Raw genomic sequence first — 18597 nt, 5'->3', positions numbered from 1 at the left:
AAGGTTGGCCCTGAAGGAATGGAGGGTGGACATGTGGCGCCACCTCAGGGTGGCTTCTACAATGCCATGTGGCAGTTGGGAGGAGCAAAGAACATGTGGCGCCCTCATAGACAAAGTAGGAAAAGCAGAATTCAGGATTTGCACCACCTAGGTCTTGTCTAAAGATCTTTGAATGGTTGCTTTTTCTGAAGAAGGCCAAGAGTGACATGTGTCTTCTACTTTTTCTGAAGGAAGCTAGAAATGACATGTGTCATCTACTTTTCTGAGAAAAAGTAGGGGAAGACATGTGTCATCCTGCTTTTTCTGAGAGAAGCAGAGATTGACACGTGGCAAAGGGAAGAGTAGGAGATCCAAGCCATGTGGCGCCATCTCAGACAGAATAGAAAAGGTGAAGTTTAGGATTTGCGCCACCTCTGGGAGGATTTGAATATTTGAATTCTAGCTTTTTTCTGAAGAGAGCAGGAAATGACATGTGTCATTTGCTTTTTCTGAGAAGAGCAGAGAATGACATGTGTCACCTGCTGTAGGAGAGAATACCTCAGATGGCGCCACCTCAGAAGGAGGCAACTCTACTTCTTCTGGAGGAAGCTAAGAGTGACACGTGTCTCCTACTTTTCTGAGAAAAGTAGGGAGAGACATGTGTCAGGCTACTTTTCTGAAGGAGGAAGAAGTTGACACGTGTCCTCTGCAGGAGACACACTTTAATGGCGCCACCTCAGAGGAGACAAGCCTCACTTTTCTGGACAAGACAACATATGACACTTGGCATCTCATGGTGACTTTGAATGACACATGGCACAGGGTGGAGACTGACACATGGCATGACATGTGGAGGATGTCTAATGACATGTGGCGGCTTCTTAAGGTAGCCCCACACTGACACTTGGCAGATAAATGGGAGGAGAGAGAAAAGACAAGTGGCGCCAATCCAAGGGACAAGGCTCCTATATTTTTGGGTTTTTCAAAATTCAGATTTTTCAAAAGAAAAAGCCCGTGTGACACCACCTCAATGTGGGTCCCACATTGCTTCTTTATTGAAATAAGGACAAGACAACAACCTCTTTTTGGAATTTTCATACAATCTGGACTAATTGGTAAAACAATTTTTTTTGAAAAAGTTGGCCCCTGTAGGGCGATTTTGTAAAAGAATGATAGTTGAAATAGCTGACAAAAGGGCAAAATCTGAGGTGAAGTGGCTGAAATCCATATTGAAAACTATCCAGACTGTTTTCCTGAGGAAATATTTTGAAATTCAGAGCCCTGGGGGTAAAATGGGAAGAATTGATAATTTTGAAGACCCAGGGTTTTGAAATCAATTTTGAAAAGAGTTGAAATTCAAATCTGGATTGAAAATTTTGAAATCGAGAGTTTTGGACCTCAAAATGACATGCTGTGCAGTGCAGTGATATGAAATGCTCATGCAATGATATGCAATGCCATGTCTTATGCAATAGAATCTTAAACCAAGACTTGGAGATGCCTGTCTCCTATCAGGAATAAAATTTTGAACATCTAAGCTAAAAATAGAGAAATTTTGAGAGTTGCAGATGAAATTTAGACTTTTGCAAGGTCCGGGCTCAGAAAATGACCATTTTGCCCTCCGGCGATTTCAGAGGCTGGATGCTGATGCTTGGTGGAAATGTTGGAGAGGTGAATGAAAATTTGAGGTGTTTATAGGGCCCCGCAGAAGATTCAATTCAAGAGCTGACCAAGATAGTCAAAGATCTGCAAATTCGAGACAAAAGAAAGAAATCATATACCAGGCAAGACTTCTACCTCAGATTGGAAGGGGATAATAATCTAGAGAACCTCCCTAGGAAGTTCATTAAGTTTGATGGATTCGGTGATCCCAAGGCCCATCTTGCAATGTTTTTCGCAGAATGTGCCAGATTCAGTGAAGATAACCATGCTCTTTTCCTCTTCTTCCCTCGCAGTTTGGAAGGTATAGTTGCTAAATGGTATGCAGAGCATGTCAACCCCATTGAGTTGCGAGATTTCGACAAGGTTGTTAACATGTTCATCGAGCGATTTATGTTCAATACAGAAGCTCTACCTACGCTCAATCATTTATACAACCTCAAGCAAGAAGGCAATGAGAAGGCCAGAGATTTCATCCATAAATGGAGAAGTATTTGCAACAAAATGAGGAATCCCATCTCTGAGGAGCATGCCCTTCAGATTATCCTCATCAACTTCTCGCAGCCTTTGAGAAGCCTCATCTCCACATACCCGTCTAAGTCATTCATTGAGCTGACAGAGCGAGCAGAATGGCTCGAAATGGGAACGGAAAATGGGGTGTATGAGGGCATTACTCTGGTCAAGAATGCTCAGGATCTAAAGAAAAAGGCACATGTTGCTTGCTCATCCGATACTTCAGGCAACAGTCATGGCAGTGGCAACAAGAACAACAATAGCAGTAGCACAAAGCCTGATCAGAACAGAGGACGGAAAGGAAAGTTCTTCAAGAACAGTGATATGCCTCTTACAAGCAATTCCCAACAAAAAGGGGATCTCCAAGAAAAACCCAAGCACATCAATTGGAGTAGGGATCATGAATTCACTCCTTTGGATCAACCTCTAGGGAAAGTCCTAGAATATCTGTTGTCCCAAGGGATGGTTAAGCTCCCTAAAATTGCAGATCCTCTAGTAATCATGGGAAGATTCAAAAAGCAGTTCTGCAAGTTTCACAAGGTAATGGGGCATGATACAGAATACTGCTTTGTCCTTAAACACTTGATCCAAGATTGTATTGACAAGAATATCCTCATAGAAGATGAAGAGGAAGGAAAGATGAAAATCTTGTCAGCTCCATTCCCAAATCATTCTGCAGCAACCATCTCAGAATGCTCATTTTTTTCACAAAGCCATATATGTTCATGCTCCAATGAGGACATAAGTCTCCAGCATCAGGTCATGGTCCTGCATCGAGACCAGTCCGCGCCCAAAAAGATGAACATCATCTCCATCCTGAGTCAGAGGAACTCATTAGCTAAGGACAAAAGGGTCCCTGGATTCCCCAAAAAATTTATTAAAAAGCAAGTCCCTACAGAAGAAGCAGAAACCTCTAAGGCAGCTGAAGAACAAGCCAATCTGTTGCAAAAGCCAATCACAACACTCTCCAATGTTTCAATCCTGGGGCTAACTCATGATTCTCTAAAGCATCAAGAAATGTAAAATGATCTGTTGAGAAAAATCAAGGTGAAGCCAGGCACTACTATAGAAGATATGGCACAGATTGTAAACCAGGCGATTGTTATCGTCGCAAAATTTTTCTGTCTTTCCTTCCCTTGCGGGAGAGTGAGGAAAATGCTTTCGCGAGTCAAACTTGACCTGATTTTTGAAATTTGTTTTGAAATACTCACCTCCGTTTTGAAAATAGCGGGAAAAACCATAGGATGGGGCTCGACCTGTCAGTACGAGGTTCGGCCGTTCCTGCCGCCTTTAACAGGGGTAATCGAACCAAGGACCAAAATTGTGCTTGACTTAGCTAAATTATCAAAATCATGTTCTATCCTAAATGCACAGAGAATTCAGGCATGTGCTATGAAATTTCGTAAAACGCAAAGTTGGGAAACATGATGCATGCTCAGAAAATGTTTTGGAGTTGAAAGATATTTCTCGAGAAAAAAGATGGAAATCATTCTCTCAGGAAACTCTGATGAAAAGGATTTGAAATCTCGAGAAAGTTCATAAAGATGTGGGAAAATCATGAATAGTTTGAAAATCCTGGGAAAATGGAAGTAATTCTTAGGAAAAGGGTGAACATTTGAAGGGAAGATGTTTGTCAGGAAAAGCTTCAAGTTTTGAAAGCTTTCTTTGAAAAATGGTTGAGATTCATTGGAAAATTCTTTAGAGATGGAAAATCAACACTCGGGAAATTGAAATCCTGAGAATCTTATCCTTGAAACACTTGGAAATCAATTTTGATCTTTGAGAAGGGTGAGAGACTCCTTTTGAAAATATTGAAAAAATAACCTTTTCCATGGAAAACTGTGAAAAAACTTGACTTGGGAAAACCGATTTTGAAAAATTCTCAGAGTTTCTTGAGAAATCGATTTTGTTGAGAATGAAATTTTCTTGAGAAAACCATGAGAAAAACCAATAATTTCATGATGTAAATGATATGAATGAATGTCATTTTGTAAAAGCCTCTTTTCAGAAAAATATGCAAATTTTAGAATTAAACTAAGTAGAAATGTCACATATTCCGACTATGGCCGTGAATATGTTTATAATTTACTTAGTCCATTCTAAAATATTTTATGAAATTGAAAATATGCAGTAAAATTTTGGAAGATAGCCTAAGAGTGTAGGCTCAGTGTGACTGGTAGGAAGATGCTGAATCTGGGTCTCGTCCATATTCCGACTAGGGCCGTAAATATAGACACCACCGAGTTCATCAACTCCCTAAGAGTTGGTGCATGTGCCATTCGTGTACATCCATAGTGCTTTTGAAATAAAATGCATGAATTGCATAAACAGGATATTGCAGAAATTTAAACTATATGATATGCATCCTAGTCTAAGCGGAAAGTTAAATCTCTTATTCCAAAATTTACATTATTACATCATTAATTAAATGAATTAAAAGGAAATTGCAGACTTCAACTCCTTCTTTTGAATGTCCCTGCCAAACTTGAAATGGAGTTAGTTCAAATATGTGGGTTTTTCCACGATTTTCCAATAATATTCTGAAATTATTGGACTTAATTGGATATAAACCCTATTTCCATGCTTTCTTGATATTTGAAATGATGTAAATGCAAGAAATTCAGTAAGAAATAGTTTGAAATTCGAAATTATGGTTAAAATGACCAAAATACCCCTAATATTGAAGTTACACCTTTAAAATCAAGGTTTGTTTGAAGGAAATTTTGGTAAAATTGAGATTTTGAAATTCGAATTGAATCAAATGATGATGAAATGCAGTATGAGGCATGATGACATACTTCTAAACACATTAGGATTGTAAAATTAGAATTTTGACATGCTATCATTCATCAAAAATAACGAATTTCGCTTGATTTTCGCTTGGATCAGGGTCCCGCGGGGCCCTGTTTTGATGATACGGTTAAACCGAGCATCAAACGAATTTTAAATGCTGTTAAATTCGGTTTGGAGCATCTACCTATTCTGACAAACAGCCTAGAATGCTAAAACTCAATAAATGACATGGTTTAGATAGTGAAATTTAAAGAAAGTCCTAAAAGGGGGAAATTTTGCCTACGGACCCGAACCAAATGCAACACATAATGCGATAATACAAAAATTACACCATGGATACATCTGAGATTTTGTAGACTGCTAAAGGACCCGAAATTGAACACTTTTGGCTTTTACAATCTTGGGATTTGAACTACGGTGAGTTCGGTAACAGGAATTTGGCTCTGACAGAGGTAAAATCGACCTAATCTAATATAAAATGCTAAAAAAATAGCCATTCACCATGGAAAGTTATGATATTTAAATGAAAAACTAATGACAGATGCAAGAACAACTTTCATTTTTATGATTTTGGCATTTGATCAACAGAAACAGAGATACAAATGTGACATTACTTGCCTAAATCAACAGAATAGACAAATATGACATAACAAGAGACTGGCAAAAAAAATCTGAAACTGATAATAAGACTGTTTTAAAAATCATAAAATTAAAGATGCAAACATAGACATCTCGAACATGACATTCACTTTTTACAGATTCGGATTTAAAGCAATATCCAAAGAGAACCCATCGACTTAAGTCGATCCAAAGTCTCAAAGACCCAAATCCGGTTCTGACACGTGTCCCGATTTCTCAGATTTTTGTCAGACGTTAAAAAATTTAGAAAAATCTTAGAAACTTAGATTAAATACTAGACATCATCCCGAGTTCAGGACATTTTTTGGATAAAAAATCGAACCTCATATGAGAGAGATCTCGATTTTACAAGTTAGAGATAAATTTTCAAAATGTATCTCGGGTAACAAAACCCGACCTACCATTTTGAACTTTTACCATAGTAAACAAATTCAAATCATTTCGAATTTTTGTCAAATTGTTAGGGACACCTAAGGGCGCATACTATGATTTTCTCAGCATTTGTAACAAAAAATAAATGCATGAAATGATGTGTGAACTAACTGACAAAAACAGGGAGTTACCTAAATGAAGCTGAATGCATGAAATATTAAATAAATTCATAGAACATGCTATTTTAATGCATGAACATGATGAAATGCAGAAATTTAATCAAGAAAGCATGAAAAACATCTTTTGATATGTGTCATTTTATGAGAATAGCTCGATCCATCCCTCGGATGAGCTCTTTCTTCAAACGACAATACGAATCGAGTAAGGCTATTACTATAATGAAATCAATAGGGATAGAAGTGCACCTTGTGTTTTCCAGCAGCTTTGGAACTCCCAAAATGAACGGCTATCAACGACTTCTTTTGTTCTTCGATCCGAGCCTCCGAGGGTTCACGAAAATCGTTCCACGCATAGATCGAATTGGAAGTGGTGCGAGCAATGTTGGTGTTTCAATGCACCCTCTCAATTGAGCCCAAAGGGGGCGTGAATTCCAAAATCCAAAATTGTGTTCTGAAGAAGATCTAGGTTGAAGCTCAAAATCCAAAAGAAGTTCTTTTAAGTTGGGCGTGGGACCTTGTATTTGTAGCATTTTTTGAGATTTTTGAATTTCAAACAGGCTCAATCTGAGCCCTTCATGTGGCGCCATCTCAGGGCATGCCACTTGGATTTTTGAGAAAATAAAAATGAGAATTTTGTGGGTGAGACACCTCAGCAGGGGAGTTTGAAAATTTTCAAAATTGTAGCTTGATTTTCTCTGCAGGAGTCTCCCAAATGGCGCCACCTCAGAGGGTGCTATCTGGGTTTTGAAATTCAAAGTTTGCTTTTTGCAGGGAGCCCTCATGTGGCGCCACCTCATGGTGGGCTACTTTTATTTTGAAAAAACAAAAAAATGAAGCCAAGTGGGGTTCTGGAATGGCGCCACCTCAAAAAGTGTTTGAGATTTAAAGCTGGAAGGAGGGGAGAATTCCATGTGGCGCCACCTTTGAGGAGTTTAAATATTCAAATTTCTGCTTTTTCTGGAGGAAGCAGAGGCTGACATGTGGCGCCAGCTCAGGGTGGCTTCACACTGCCATGTGGCAGGAGGACAGGAGCAGAGGAAGCCAAATGCGCCACCTCAGAGGGGGGTTGCTTCTACTTTTTCTGATGTAGGAGGATTTGCGCACGTGGCAGTTCAGGATGGCTCTGCTTCTGATAAGTGTCAGCTAGCTGGAGGAGTCTTCTCAAATGGCGCCACCTCAAGGTTGGATTTGAAATTTAAATGATGCTGGCTTCTGGAGGAATGGAGGGGGGACATGTGGCAACACCTTTGGGAGATCCTGCAGTGACACATGGCAGAGGGAAGAGAAGGAGGGACAAGTACATGTGGCACCATCTCAGACCGGATAGAAAAGGTGAAGTTCAGGATTTGCGCCACCTCTGGAAGGATTTGAATGTTTGAATTCTAGATTTTTCTGAAGAGAGCAGAAAATGACATGTGTCATTTGCTTTTTCTGAGAAGAGCAGAGAATGACATGTGTCATTTGCTTTTTCTGAGAAGAGCAGAGAATGACATGTGTCATTTGCTTTTTCTGAAGGAAGCTAAGAGTGACATGTGTCATTTACTTTTCTAAGAAAAGTAAGGAGAGACATGTGTCAGTCTGCTTTTTCTAAAGAATGGAGAGATTGACATGTGTCCTCTGCAGGAGACACACTTCAAATGGCGCCACCTCAGAGGAGACAAGCTTTGCTTTTTTGAACAGGGCAACACATGACACTTGGCATCTCATGGTGACGTCGGAATGACACATGGCACAGGGTGAAGATGGTGGACATGTGGCGCCATCTTCAAGAGGCCACACACTGACACTTGGTAAAGAAATGGAAAGAGAGAGAAAATGACATGTGGCGCCACCTCTAGGTGAACCCCACACTGACACATGGCAAATAAATGGGAGGAGAGAGAAAAAGACAAGTGGCGCCAATTCAAAGACAAGGCTCCTATATTTTTGGGTTTTTCAAAACTCAGGTTTTTCAAAAGAAAAGCATATGTGACACCACCTTAGTGTGGCCCCCACATTGCTTCTTTATTGAAATAAAGACAAGACAGAAAACTTCTTTTTGGAATTTTCATAAAATCTGGACTAATTGGCAAAAAGCAGAAATTTTGAAAAGAGTTGGCCCCTGTGGGGGTGAAAATGATATTGGAAATTGCTGACAAAAGGGTAAAATCTGAGATAAAGTGGCTGAAATCTATATTGAAAACTATCCATATCATTTTCCTGAGGAAATATTTTGAAATTTAGAGTCCTGGGGGTAAAATGGGAAGAATTGATAATTTTGAAGACCCAGGGTTTTGAAATCGATTTTGAAATCGAGAGTTCTAGATCTCGAAATGACATGTGCAGTGTAGTGATATGAAATGTTCATGCAATGCTATGCAATGACATGTCTTTTGAAATGTAATCTTGAATCAGGATTTGGAGATTCTCGTCTCCTATCAGGGATAGGATTTTGAACATTTGAGCTAAAATAGAGAAATTTTGAGAGTTGCAGATGAAATTTGGACTTTTACGGGTTTCAGGCTCAGAAAATGACCATTTTGCCCTCCAGTGATCTCAAGGGATGAATGATGATGCTGGGTGGAAATGTCAGGGAGGTGAGTGAAAATTTAGGGTGTTTATAGATGCACCTCTTTGCTACTAAGCCGGCTTGTGGCCGAGCTTAGTGGCAAAGAAAAACACACCAAATTTGGTCTAAAAACATTGCCCCAGTTAGAAGGATCTGACTGGTTATGGAGAAATTAGCCCAACGATCATGGTAGATATGAAATGGAGAATGAAGAGGAAAGATTCATTCTATGAGAGTGAAGTTCAGGTTTTCGCCCTTAACCTGGATGGGACAGAAAATGCTCTGCATGGGGAGAGGCTCAGGTTTGACCCTTAACCTACTTGGGGAATGAAATATCTCATTGAAATGAGACTCAGGTTTGTACCCTTAACCTGATCGGGCGAAAAATGGAATACCTCTTTGAATGAGGCTCAGGTTTATACCCTTATCCTGATTGGGTAGAAAATGAAATACCTCTTTGAATGAGGCTCGGGTTTATACCCTTATCCTGATTGGGCAGAAAATGAAATACCTCTTTGAATGAGACTCAGGTTTATACCCTTATCCTGATCGGGTGGAAAATGGAATACCTCTTTGAATGAGGCTCTGGTTTATACCCTTATCCTGATTGGGCAGAAAATGAAATACCTCTTTGAATAAGGCTCAGATTATACCCTTATCCTGATCGGGTGGAAAATAGAATACCTCATCGAAGGAGGCTCAGGTTTGTACCCTTATCCTGATCGGGTGGAAAATGGAATACCTCATCGAAGGAGGCTCAGGTTTATACCCTTATCTTGATCGGGTGGAAAATGAATGGAATCCTCGAAAGAAGAGACCATGATGGAACCTTCGGATTTTGCACAATGAATCTGATAGGGGTTTTGTAAAAGGAAGGAAAATGGGATTCCTAAAGCTTGAAAAGGGATTGATCTTGGGCGTCTCATTGCTGAGACTAAATAGCTTTTGAAATTGCCTTTTGCGAGAAATGATTGGTGGTTCGACCTCGAACCGAAATGGGACTGTCTATGGTTGGACAGTGGGGACACAGGGAAGTGTGCGAATCTGAGAGTTCATGTTCTCAAAGAAGGGAAGGAATCAAGTCCTTAAGAGGGATTTAAAATTGGTGTCTGGATGTATCAAAACGAACATCAAGCTCTCACTTCACATCAGGATAGCTAGAAAATATTGTCAAAATGCTGAGAATTTTGTTGTTGATTCAAAGTATTTGAAAATGATGCACATTGTTGCAAAAATATTCATTCTACCTGAAGTATTACCTCCGAACGAGATTGACTTCATAGAATCGAGATTTGAAATCCAAATTGCTTGCAATTGATCTTCTTCAAGGAAGCTATCAATTTCCTTGATATGAACAGGAAAGAGAATTTGATATTATGAAAGCAATTGATGAAAGGATATTGATAATAGAATTGCACAAAATTAAAGAATATTCTTGATAGATTTGGCAGTTTTGATATCCTGGGAGCTTCTCATGATAATCTTTTTGCACTCTTTTGGGCTTCGGGAGAGTTTATTACATCATCCTTTATTTTGGATAGATGTCCTGACCTTTTTCTCTCTTTTTCCTCTCTCTCTTTCTTTTGGAAGGGTACGTCACAAACTCCTTCAACTTGGAGATGTTTTGATCCTTCTTTGATGATATATTGGCTCATGGGTTAGAGATCTTTGGATGATAGCTGAAATTAAATATCTTTTAGGGATTGTCGGGAGGTTCATCACATCTGTCTTCATCTCGACAGTGCTTTGGACTTTCTCTGGAAGGATCCATCACAAACTTCGTCATCTTGGAGATGTTTCAAATCTTCTTTGGCCCGGGGGTCTGCTCGCTTAATCCGCCTTCATCTTGACGACAATTGAGAGATCCCTTTTTCGGATATTTAATTGCAGCTTAGGTGATTATGAGGGGACATGGCTTTGGTGAATTCTCTCTTTTTCTAGTGCTCAGAATATTTTCACTGCCTCATTTTCACCAGATTGGTCTTTAAAGATGTGTCTTAACTGCGATCAATATCAATCATCTATGGCTTTACAATAACATTGAATTTTCTTTTCTGGCCATATCGAGGACTTATCCTTCATCCTTTTGGTTGGCCAATAGAAAGAATTTGAAGTTTGAATCTTTTTTTCACAAAAGCTTCACTCTTTTGGAAGTAATGCTGAAGGTAAACTGAGGTAAAGATTCGTATAATAAAGTTTTTGAAATCAACAAGTGATTGATTGACAAATTGACAAAATACTCTTGAAATCCTTGGTGAAAGAGTGTATTTGAAGTCCGACTCAACACATTCGTGACGAAAATTATTATCTCCTTTCCAAAGTAGACGATTATCAGTTCACTGGGAACAATATCAGTTTGATTAAGAACGACCATTGGTTCATTGGGAACAACTATCAATTCGCTTGGGAATACTATCAGTTCAATTAAGAATGACTATCAGTCCACTCGGAACATTATCAGTTCAATGAAGAACAACTATCAGTTCACTTGAAACAATTCAATTAAGAACGATCATCGGTTCGCTGGGAACAATATCAGTTCAATTAAGAACGACCATCGGTTCGCTAGGAACAAATATCAGTTCAATTAAGAAAGACCATCGGTTCATTGGGAACAATATCAGTTCAATTAAGAACGACTATCAGTTCCTTGAGAACACTATCAGTTCAATGAAGAGCGACTATTAGTTTACTTAGAACACTATCAGTTCAATGAAGAACGACTATCAGTTCACTTAGAACACTATCAGTTCGATGAAGAACGACTATCAGTTTTATAAAGAACGACTATCAGTTCACTTAGAACACTATCAGTTCAATGAAGAACGACTATTAGTTCAGTTGGAACACTATCAGTTCAAATGAAGAACGACTATCAGTTTACTTGGAACGCTATCAGTTCAGTGAAGAACGACTATCACTTCACTTGGAACGCTATCAGTTCAGTGAAGAACGAGGACCATTATAGAGAGTTGGATCGCTTCTATGAATGGTTTCAGGATTATCCCCTTATCCTGAATGGGGAATGGAAATTGGATGACCGGCGGTCGAAATTGAGAATTTTGGTAATTTGAAAATTGAAAATTGGGTGACCCGGAGGTCAAAATTGAAGAATTGAATGACCCGAGGGTCGAAATTGAAGAATTATGGAAAATGATTCAGGTTTATCTCTTAACCTAAAGGGGAAATTTGATGTAAATTTAATGCAAATGAATTGATGCAAATGAATGCAAAATTAATGCAAATGGGTACATATATATGCAAAATGAGAGATTGGTTTATCCTGCCTGCATACAGGATGTTTTGAGGTAAATATAAATTTTCAAAAAAATGCCCCAGTGTGACTAGGGAGGAGAATTTTGAATAAAAGAAAAATAATTGATGAGTAAGGGGACAAGCTTCTTGACTGATAGATGTCCTCAAGATCATTCCTCACAAGAGAGACATTGTGAAAAGGAAGAAGTAAATAAGATGGTGCCAAGCTATTGAAAAAAAATCGATGACTTTATTGATGCTTTAAAATCAAGGAAAGAGAATGGGATTACATTATTCTTTTGAAAAAGCAAGATGAGAAATGAGAAAGTGTCGGCATTGTCATCTTCTGGAATGATTGTGAAAAAATCTTAGTCAGGATGACTAGTCCTCCTTCTCATCTTCAACGAGGAGCTTCTTGTCAATGCAGTCTTGAACAATGTTTTTAAGGACGAAGCAGTTTTTTTTATCATGCCCTACTGCTCGATGAAACTTGCAAAATTGTTCTTTGAATCTACCCATAATTGTTGGAGGATCAACGACTTTAGGCAACCAGACAATGTCTTTGGCAAGCATATACTCGAGGATACTCTCGAGTGTTTGATCCAGAGGGGTGAATTCTCGATCAGTTCTCCAGTCCTTGCGCTTTGATTTTTCTGGATCTTTCTCCTTATGCTGAAGGCTGGATTGGAGAGGTTTATCACTTTTGAAGTCCTTCCCTTTTTGCCTTTTGAATTTCTCTGAACTGTTGTCACGATTATTCTTGTTGCCTTTGCTATTATTGAAAGATTTGGCTGAAAAAGTGAAGTGATCCTTCTTTTTGGAATCTTGACTGTTTCTTGCAATGGTAATGCCTTCATAGACCCCATTCTCCACTCCCATTTCGAGCCATTCGGCTCGTTCAATGAGTTCAATGAAAGATTTGGAGGGTGAGGTAGATATTAATTCTGTCAGAGGTTGCAAAAAATTATTGAGGATCAGCGATAAAAGCATGCCTTTCTCATATAGGATCCCTCATTTTGTTGCAGGTCTCTCTCCATCTGCGAATGAAGTCTCTGGCTTTTGCACTATCTTCCTGCTTCAGATTACAGAGGTGATTTAGCGTTGGTAGCGCTTCAGTATTGAACAAGAATCGTTCAACGAACAAATTCACAACTTTATCGAACTCTTTCAGTTCTATAGGATTGATATGTTCCGCGTACCACTTGGCGGCAGTGCCTTCTAGGCTACGAGAAAAACAGAGAAATAGGGCCCTATTGTCTCTCTTGAATTTGGAGCATTCGGCGAAGAACATGGCGAGGTGGGCTTTCGGGTCGCCAGAACCATCGAATTCGATAATCTTGCGAAGCAAATTCTCCAGATTTTCATCCCCTTCTAAACCGTCATAAAAATCCTCACTGGTAAAGACTTTCTTGCCCTTGTCGCGGGCTTGCAGATCTTTAACAACTCTGGCCATTTCCCTAAACTGTGCTTGCAGGGGTTCTTCTGCAACCTGGATTTTTGGCTTGCGGCTCTTTCTGCCATATTTCTGGAATGACGGAGGCACCTCATACTCTTCATCGGTGTCTTCCGCTGATTCTGATTCATCTGAAATTTTCTCTGGCTGAACCTACTTCTTGGAAGCCTTCTTATCCTTGTGCCCGTGGAACTTCTCTCTAAATGGATTCTTTTCTGAACTGGTTCCGGGCTGCTCGTTCATCATCTTCCGGAACATGGCATACATTTGTGGGTCTACGCCATCATCCTCTTGTTGTTGATCTTGACTTCCGGGGGGATCCATTTCTCCTTCTGAGGCTGAGGAGTGCTGTGGTGATGCAGTTCTTCTTCCTGACCTTGTCCTAACTATCAAATGCTGCGGATGCTCTCTGCAGGATAAAGTCTTGATTAGACTCTGAGAAAATTTTGGATTGGGAGGAAAATGATATGGTGGACAATTGGAAGAATATCCCATTACTAGGGATGGAGTCACTGTTGAAATCACGATAATTGTGTTGTCATTCTGTGCAAGAGAAATAAACAACAAAAAATGTGCCTTGCTACCTAGGTGAGGTCGTCAACCACGAGGAAAACACCATTTTTGAAGGAAAGAGATATCTCTTGGAAAATAATCCGCAAACGAATTTAGAATAAGGCAAAAGAGAAGGTGGATAAACAATTTCCATTGCAATAATCAAGGTATGCACGAGGGAAATTAGGTGAATAATTTCACAAATAGACAAAAGGGTTGAGAATCCAAGAAAACCATGAGAGAAAAACATATGATTTTAGAAAATTGCAGGCAGGATAAAAATGAAGCGGGAAATTCGAGATCTAGTAGAACGGAAGAGTGAAAAATCACTTGGAGTTTTGAAAGAAATTGGATATTTGGGAAAATCATCCAGGGTTTGAGAAAATATCTCATGGAAAATAAGGATATTTTGAAAAAGGCCTAATAAGTTGAAAAAAAAAATTGAGAAATATGGAGAACTGTGAAAATAAGATACATACAATCACATCCTGCACAAACATTTATGCACATTCAACACTCCCAAAAAGGCTGACTCTAGATGCATCATTTTGAAAACAGCTGTAGGACCCTAATCCTAACTCTAGGTTTAGATCATCTTTGTCCAATCCAGTTATGCCGATATACTCGAACCGAAATCCGAGGTACGTGGCATATAATTTCAACTTCGGTTCTAAGATAAGGTTTTCCAACATCCTTGAGCACCTACCGATATACTTCAGACTGTGGCCCGCAGTACGTGGTAGGAGGGCGTTAACCCAAATAAGTGGCCCGGTTGTGAGGCTGTCCCGAACTAGGGTTCTGGAAGAGAGCCCAACAACGTGAAGACCAGGTAATGATAGGTAAGGGAGGTTTGAAAAAAACGATCACATGTAAGAAACAGAGGGCTCTAAGTCCTAGCGAGATAGCTTTTGAAATCTACGAAGAAGCATACATTGTTTGCATTCAGATCCTAAATTGAGGAGAGTTGTATTTAGACCTAAGTCTATGTGTGCATGACAATATCTCCTCAATATGGTCCTATCAAACCCTGCCTAGTCTATATGCAGTCAATGTCAGCTAAGTCAGAATCTGGGCTCCTAGGTTCGCATGATATCAGAAAGTAAAGTGCTGACATTTTGTGAACACAGTTTTAATAATTGAACTAAGCCAAAAACACTTTTGATCAGACAAGGACAGGTCCCATCACGGTCGCCAAACCTGTTATCGTCGCAAAAATTTTCTGTCTTCCCTTCCCTTGCGGGAGAGAGAGGAAAATGCTTTCGCGAGTCAAACTTGACCTGATTTTTGAAAATTGTTTTGAAATACTCACCTCCGTTTTGAAAATAGCGGGAAAATCCATAGGATGGGGCTCGACCTGTCAGTACGAGGTTCGGCCGTTCCTGCCGCCTTTAACAGGGGTAATCGAACCAAGGACCACAATTGTGCTTGACTTAGCTAAATTATCAAAATCGTGTTCTATCCTAAATGCACAAAGAATTCAGGCATGTGCTATGAAATTTTGTAAAACGCAAAGTTGGGAAACATGATGCATGCTCAGAAAATGTTTTGGAGTTGAAAGATATTTCTCGAGAAAAAAGATGGAAATCATTCTCTCAGGAAACTCTGATGAAAAGGATTTGAAATCTCGAGAAAGTTCATAAAGATGTGGGAAAATCATGAATAGTTTGAAAATCCTGGGAAAATGGAAGTAATTCTTAGGAAAAGGGTGAACATTTGAAGGGAAGATGCTTGTCAGGAAAAGCTTCAAGTTTTGAAAGCTTTCTTTGGAAAATGGTTGATATTCATTGGAAAATTCTTTGGAGATGGAAAATCAACACTCGGGAAATTGAAATCCTGAGAATCTTATCCTTGAAACACTTGGAAATCGATTTTGATCTTTGAGAAGGGTGAGAGACTCCTTTTGAAAATCTTGAGAAAATAACCTTTTCCATGGAAAACTGTGGAAAAACTTGACTTGGGAAAACCGATTTTGAAAAATTCTTAGAGTTTCTTGAGAAATCGATTTTCTTGAGAATGAAATTTTCTTGAGAAAACCATGAGAAAAACCAGTAATTTCATGATGTAAATGATATGAATGAATGTCATTTTGTAAAAGCCTCTTTTCAGAAAAATATACAAATTTTAGAATTAAACTAAGTAGAATTGTCACATATTCCGACTATGGCCGTGAATATGTTTATAATTTACTTAGTCCATTCTAAAATATTTTATGAAATTGAAAATATGTAGTGAAATTTTGGAAGATAGCCTAAGAGTGTAGGCTCAGTGTGATTGGTAGGAAGATGCTGAATCTGGGTCTCGTTCATATTCCGATTAGGGCCGTAAATATAGATTCCACCAAGTTCATCAACTCCCTAAGAGTTGGTGCACGTGCCATTCGTGTACATCCATAGTGCTTTTGAAATAAAATGCATGAATCGCATAAACAGGATATTGCAGGAATTTAAACTATATGATATGCATCCTAGTCTAAGCGGAAAGTTAAATCTCTTATTCCAAAATTTACATTATTACATCATTAATTAAATGAAATAAAAGGAAATTTCAGACTTTAGCTCCTTCTTTTGAATGTCCCTGCCAAACTTGAAATGGAGTTAATTCAAATATGTGGGTTTTTCCAAGATTTTCCAATAATATTCTGAAATTATTGGACTTAATTGGATATAAACCCTATTTCCATGCTTTCTTGATATTTGAAATGATTTAAATGCAAGAAATTCAGTAAGAAATAGTTTGAAATTCGAAATTGTGGTCAAAATAACCAAAATACCCCTAATATTGAAGTTACACCTTTAAAATCAGGGTTTTTTTGAAGGAAATTTTGGTAAAATTGAGATTTTGAAATTCGAATTGAATCAAATGATGATGAAATGCAGTATGAGGCATGATGACATGCTGCTAAACACATTAGGATTGTAAAATTAGAATTTTGACATGTTATCATTCATCAAAAATAACGAATTTCGCTTGATTTTCGCTTGGATCAGGGTCCCGCGGGGCCCTGTTTTGATGATATGGTTAAACCGAGCATCATACAAATTCCAAATGATGACAAATTTGGTATGGATCATATACTTATTCTGACAAACAGCCTAGAATGCTAAAACTAAAGAAATGACATGGTTTAGATACTGAAATTTAAAGAAAGTCCTAAAAGGGGGAAATTTCGCCTACGGACCCGAACCAAATGCAACACATAATGCGATAATACAAAATTTCCACCATAGAAACAGCTGAGATTTTTTATACAGATAAAGGACCCCAAATTGAACACTTTTGGCTTTTACAGCCTCGGGATTTGAACTACGGTGAGTTCGGTAACAGGAATTTGGCTCTGACGGAGGTAAAATCGACCTGATCTAATATAAAATGCTAAAAAAATAGCAATCAACCATGGAAATTTCTGATATTTAAATGAAAAACCACTGACAGATTCCGGAACAACTTTTATTTTTATGATTTTGGCATTTAATCAACAGAAACAGAGATAAAAATGTGACATTACTTGCCTAAATCAACAGAATAGACAAATATGACAAAATAGGAGACTGACAAAAAAAATATGAAACTAATAGTAAGACTGTTTTAAAAATCATAAAATTTCAGATGCAAACATAGACATCTTGAACATGACATTCACTTTTTACAGATTCGGATTTGGAGCAATACCCAAAGAGAACCCATCGACTTAAGTCGATCTAAAGTCTGAGAGACCCAAATCAGGTTCTGACATATGTCCCGATCTCTCGGATTTGTGTTAGACGTTAAGAAATTCAGAAAAATCGGGGAAAATCAGATTAAATACTATACATCATATCGAGTTCAATACATTTTCGGATTGAAAATCGGACCTCATATGAGAGAGATCTCGATTTTACACATTGGAGATAAATTTTCAAAACGTATCCCGGGTAACAAAACCCGACCTACCATTTTGAACTTTTACTATAATTAAACAAATTCAAATTATTCCAAATTTTTGTCAGATTGTTAGGGACACCTAAGGTCGCATACTATGAGTTTATAAGAATTTTTAAGAAAAACTAAATGCATGAAATGACGTGTAGACTGACTGATAAAAATAGGGAGTTACCTAAATGAAGCTAAATGCATGAAATATTAAATAAATTCATAAAACATGCTATTTTAATGAAATGAAACGTAAATCTAACCTATTTTAATGCATGAACATGATGGAATGTGTAAATTTAATCAAGAAAGCATAAAAAACATCTTTTGATATGTGTCATTTTATGAGAATAGCTCGATCCATCCCTCGGATGAGCTCTTTCTTCAAACGACAATACGAATTGAGTAAGGCTATTACTATAATGAAATCAATAGGGATAGAAGTGCACCTTGTGTTTTCTTGCAGATTTGGAACTCCCGAAATGAACGACTATCAATGGCTTCTTTCATCCTTCGATCCAAGCCTCCGAGGGTTCACGAAAATCGATCCACGCCTAGATCGAATTGGAAGTGGTGCGAGCAATGTTGGTGTTTCAATGCACCCTCTCAATTGAGCCCAAAGGGGGCGTGAATTCCAAAATCCAAAATTGTGTTCTGAAGAAGATCTAGGTTGAAGCTCAAAATCCAAAAGGAGCTCTTTTAAGCTGGGCATGGGACCTTGTATTTGTAGCATTTTTTGAGATTTT

The sequence above is a fragment of the Nuphar pumila genome, chromosome 4 (genome assembly GCF_984573655.1).
Source record: "Nuphar pumila chromosome 4, dmNupPumi1.hap1.1, whole genome shotgun sequence".
NCBI lineage: Eukaryota > Viridiplantae > Streptophyta > Magnoliopsida > Nymphaeales > Nymphaeaceae > Nuphar > Nuphar pumila.
Note: the sequence above shows the minus strand (reverse complement) of the source record.